Here is a 6,000-nt window from a genome sequence, read left to right as displayed (position 1 = left end):
ACATTAAACTAGTTTCAGTGTTGTAGTAACTTTCTATTTTTGTCCAATTACCACCAGAAGAATTGCCATCCAAACTGAATTTAAAATCATGTTACAGCATCTTGATCAATCTTTGACTAATATTTGATATCAAATTGATATCAAGGTGCCCGCTGGGGTGTGGTTCAGGACTACTGTACATTATAGGGACAAAATGTGTTAATGGGTAGGTTTAGAGATAGGGTTAGGGTTAAGGCAGGGGTGCCCAACCCTATTCCTGGAAATCTACCTACCTGCAGACTTTAGTTCCAGTCCTGCTTCAACACAGCTGTCTGTAATTATTAAGTGCTACCTAAGACATTAATTAGCTGGTTCAGGTGTGTTTAATCAGGGTGACACTTTGTAGGATTGTAGATCTCCAGGAACAGGGTTGGGCACCCCTGGGTTAGGGGATAGAAAATACAGTTTGTACAGAATAATAATAAACATGTTTTTGTGCGCGTGCACATGTATGCTCCTTTGTACTAGATAATTATTCAGATTGCTCCCTGAACTGTGATTAAATGATGGGTGTAGCTTTATCAGTTATATTGTTCATTCTAAGAATTGACTGATCTAAATAAGCCTGGGATCAAGGGAGGAAGAAAACTAGGTTATTCATATTAAAACATATAGAAAACTTATATACAGGCATCAGAATGAGTTTGGAGACTGAAGCCACACTAAAAATGCATAAATGTCTATTTTAACATTTGAAAATACATTTCAAAGTCTCTAATTCTCTATAAAGCTGCATTTATTTGATTCAAAAATATATATTTTATGACATATTTTATTCCTGTGATGTAAGCTGAATTTGTAACATCAGTACTCCAGTCTTCAGTGTCACGTGATTTTTTAGAAATCATTCTAATATTCTAATCAAATTAATAATCTAATAAAATTCTAATCGTTCTAATTGATTTTTTCAGTTTTTTGATAAATATTAAGATGAAAAGAACAGCTTTTATTTGAAATCTTTACAGTCAAGTGTCCATGCTGAATAAAAACCTTAAATTATTGCTAATATTAGTAATTGGAGTGTATTATGGATTTCATATAAGACAGCACAACTGTTTTCAACATTGATAATGATAAGAAATATTTATTTAACATCAAATCATAATATTAAAATGATTTCTGATGGATCATGTGACATTGAAGACTGGAGTAATAATGCTGAAAATTCAGCGTTGACCTTACATAAATAAATAAAAATAGAAAATAGAAAACAGTTCTTTAAAATTGTAACAATATTTTTGCTGTTTTACTGTGTTTTTGATTAAATGCATGAATAAATAACACTTTCCAAGCAAAACATTCCATAAAAAGATTGTTTTAAATAATAATAATAATAAAAAAAAATATCCACTAAAAAATAAAATACATCTACAAAAATAATCAAAACACTAGCTAATTAAAAGTCATTTGTATTTGTTAAAAGTCATCTGTATTTGTTTGCTCTTGCCACTTGTTTTTATATTTAATTCAGTCAAATGTATTCACTTTAAATTATTGAATGAATTAGGTGTTCAAATATTTTTTTGGGACACTGTTTCTAAAGCATTTGGTGAACAAAAATCACATTCATTCCAAAAACATCCACTTGAGCTTGATCCAGTAGTTCCCCACCAAAGCGGATATCTCCCTTGTTGTTAGGCCAGGCTTCCCAGTGACTCCTTATTGTCTTTGTCATTGTCTTGAGTTTACATTTGCCGGTCAAGACGTTCCTGCTGAGGTCGAGACAAACAGACCCTGGAAAAATGTGAATGGAGCTCCAAAATAGACCAAATATACAGTTCTGATTTGTATTTGTTATTTTTTTAATGCAAAGCTCCCAGTGCCCTAAGACTAAACGAAACTTTATTTGTGCTTCAGTTTGTGACACTAAGATAGATACAGGTATTTACTTAACTTACAGTACTTTATTCTCACACAAAAGACTAATAGGTTGGACCTGTTTTGCCCTATGGACCGTGAGCGGTGGCTGTGAAGTATTACAATGTACGTATTGTATAGTTGTTTTGCTAGACTGGGTGCAGCTCAGCTTTGTGATAAGGAAGTACTCAAGCTGTAATAAAAGATGTGACAAATGTGTGTTCTGAACCTGAGAAACGTTCTGTACAGCATCACATTGTCCTGAGCCTCATATGAATCACAAGCCTCATGAATCACGGATACGTATTAGCATAGTCACAGATATATTGTTGCAATATCATAGTTAATATGTTGTTTTCAATTACCAGCTTTATCCTTTCTTATGTTTATGCTTTGGACATTTTGTCAGGCAGATATTGAAAAATATCTTCTTTTGTGTTTGGAACAACTTGAGGTTGAGTAAATAATGACAGATTTTTCATTTTCTGTTTAAGTACTCTTTTAAGAAGTAATTTTCAATGCAATTGATTGCAATTTACAGTAAAGGTCAAAAGTTACATCCCCCTTTCAGAATCTGCAAAATAATAATTATTTTACTAAAATAAGAGGGATCACACAAAATCCATGTTATTGTTTATTTAGTACTGACCTGAATAAGATATTTCACATAAAATACGTTTACATATAGTCCACAAAAGAAAATAATAGTTAAATTTATAAAAATTACCCTGTTCAAAAGTTTACATACCCTTGATTCTTAATACTGTGTTGTTACCTGAATGATCCACAGCTGTGTTTTTTGTTTAGTGATAGTTGTTCATGAGTCCCTTGTTTGTCCTGAACAGTTAAACTGTCCGCTGTTTTTCAGAAAAATCCTTCAGGTTCCACAAATTCTTTGGTTTTCCAGCATTTTTGTGTATTTGAACCCTTTCAACAACGACTGTATGATTGTGAGATCCATCTTTTCACACTGAGGACAACTGAGGGACTCAGTGTAAAATTTAAATTTGAAGATCTTTTCAACTTTTGTCTTCTGGGAAACATGTAGCTATCTTCTGTAGTCTCTAAAGGGCAGTACTAAATGAAAAAATATGATATTTATTTAGGCAAAATAAGAAAAATGTACACATCTTCATTCTGTTCAAAAGTTTTCACCCCCTGGCTCTTAATGCATTTTTTTTTTCTGAAGCATCAGTGAGTGTTTGAACCTTCTGTAATAGTTGCATATGAGTCCCTCAGTTGTCCTCTGTATGAAAAGATGGATCCCAAAATCATACAGTCATTGTTGGAAAGGGTTAAAATACACAAAAATGCTGGAAAACCAAGGAATTTGTGGGACCTGAAGGATTTTTCTGAAGAACAGCAGACAGTTTAACTGTTCAGGACAAACAATAGGGACTTATAAACAACTATCACTAAACAAAAAAACAAAAAAAACAAAAAAAAACAGCTGTGGATCATTCCACAGTAAGAACACAGTATTAAGAATTAAGTGTATGTAAACTTTTGAACGGGGTCATTTTTATAAATTCAACTATTATTTTCTCTTGTGGACTAAATGTAAACATCTTTTATGTGAAATATCGTATTCAGGTCAGTACTAAATAAAATAAAAAATAACGCATTTTGTATGACCCCTCTTATTTTGGTAAAATATTTAACATTTTGCAGATTCTAAAAGGGGGGTGTAAACTTTTGACGTCAAATTCAATCGTTAGATGGTAGAAATTACAAATGTATTTAAATGCATGACATACAAGATTTAATAGAAATGATATTACGGTATATTTTAGTTTAGCATAAATGCTTATCAGTACACTTTAACCGCATTTCAAAGTCAATGGAAGTAAGAAATTAGACATAAAGATTTAAACCCTTAAGTGGGTCAAAATCACTTAAAAGTTAGGACAATTGCATTTAATATAATATTTCACATGCATTTAAGGGGAGACACTGCAGACAAAAACACAGTTTTTTCATGAACCTATCAAGTTTGAGATTTTGGGCTTTTTGGTTTTTCATAAAGTGTTTTTTCAGACTAGTGGAAAGAAAACATCCAAAAACACTGCTAAGTGTTTCTTTTATAGCACTTTATCTATCTGTCCGTTGTCTCAAAATGAGTTTTTTCTTCTACACTGAGCCATAAATCTCCACTTCAGTAACACTTACACAACTTTACATTTTCATTCCTGTCTATATTCTGAAGGTTTTTACATAGGGATTTGTTTATATATAATTTGCTTGATTTTATACAACATTTTATTCCCCAAAAATGATAAAAAAATATATAGTTTCCTGTCTGTTTTTTTCTGTGTTGAAATTCCCTCTGTAAAAACTTTTGACTCTAATATGTAAAAAAAATAAAATAAACAAGAATTTAGAAACTGACTTCATCCAGTGTTTAGATTCTTGTACTAGAAATGTACGCAAATTTCATTAAATAATGCCTCATTTGCAAATTTTAATCTAACATTTTAGAAAACTTGTAATACAAAAAAAATGTTTGCAATGATCAATGTAATCAATCAACTGGGTAAGTAAGGTGATAACTATTAGTTTTTGTTTTACCCTATTCACCTGTCTAAAAACATTAAATGCAGTTTGCACTGAAGTATTTATTTTTTGTATATTAAGTACTTTTTAAAAGTATGTTAAAGCGCATTTTTTACAAGGATAGTGCTTTCGGCTAAACACACTTTATACTCTTTAAAAGATAACATCCATTCCAGAGAATCCAACAGATTTTGTTCCAAAATCAGCAGAGAGAGAGGAAAAAAAGAAGATTCTGTGCAGCCAGGTGATCAGTGCAAATCTGAATTGAGCAACATTCACTCAAGTAAACTATTTACAATATCAAAACAGTACATTTTATGGCCAGAAATGTGGAAAACATGCTTCAGTGTGGTGGTCTAATAGTTTGCAAGTAAACACACACTCCCACTCTTTGCTCTGTACATACACAAATTCAGTGGATCGTAAAAAGGAGCAGCTTACGCTCGTAAGTGGAAGCCTTATTTGAAGACATTTAATTGGCACACACACTCCGGCAATTTCTTGGCAGTGTGACGTGGATAACTGTACTCGTTTGCGTTATTACTGAGTAAACACTGTTGGGCTCCCGAACAGAAACCCTTGAGATCTGTCGGTTTATGATGGAGGAGCGTCTGTGTGTGTGTGTGTGTGTGTGTATGAATATGTGTTTATGGACCACAAAGTAATTGCACGTAATCGTCCAAAATGTTTATACTGTACCGATACTGTAGCTAGGCTGAGAGCGCATGTGCTCCGTCATTATCTGCTGAGTTCTTGGTGATGCAGCTGGAACATTTGTGAGAAAGAAGAACAAGGTCTTCAGGTTTCAGTTCGTATATGTGGGAAGTTAAAGAGGTCAGAGGTGAGCTCTTTACGGATATTAGGTGAAGTTGAGTCTGAGGGGAAAGTAGGGTGGGGGACGTCGAAGCGGAAGGTGCTTTGGAGGTGGTGTGCTTGGTCATGTTGAGATTTCATATCGACCGCTTTTCAGACAAAGGGCGCGTTGATAAGGTCTCTGAGGGAAATGAGTGCTGGAAATGAGTGTTTGTGCAGGTCAGGATGTTTATTATCCCTCTCTTTTTCCTCCTTCTCTCTTTCTTTCCCCATATACAGTACAGTGCAGACCAAAAGTTTGGACACACCTTCTCATTCAGGTGTGTCCAAACTTTTGGTCTGTACTGTAGATATGAATTCAACTGAAAAAAAAAACTTGTGAAAAAATATCTTTCAGGTGGTCAAATAGCAAATAGCAAATAGTGGACCATTGATCCCCATTGAAGTCCACTACACTCTTAAAAATTAAGGTGCTTTAAAAGATTCTTCAAAGCAATGCCATAGAAGAACCATTTTTGGTTCCACAAAGGGCCATTCAGTCAAAGGTTCTTTAAAGAACCAACTCTTTCTTACCTTCTTGTAATCTGAAGAACCTTCTTTTACCACAAAGAACCTTCTTCAGGTTCTTCAGATGTTAAAGGTTCTTTATGGAACCATTTAGACAAAAAAGGTTATTCAATGGCATCATGAAGCACCTTTATTTTTAAGAGTGTATATGGAAAGAAATCCTGGAATGTT

The sequence above is a fragment of the Garra rufa genome, chromosome 2, assembly GCF_049309525.1.
Source record: "Garra rufa chromosome 2, GarRuf1.0, whole genome shotgun sequence".
Taxonomy (NCBI): Eukaryota; Metazoa; Chordata; class Actinopteri; order Cypriniformes; family Cyprinidae; genus Garra; species Garra rufa.
Note: the sequence above shows the minus strand (reverse complement) of the source record.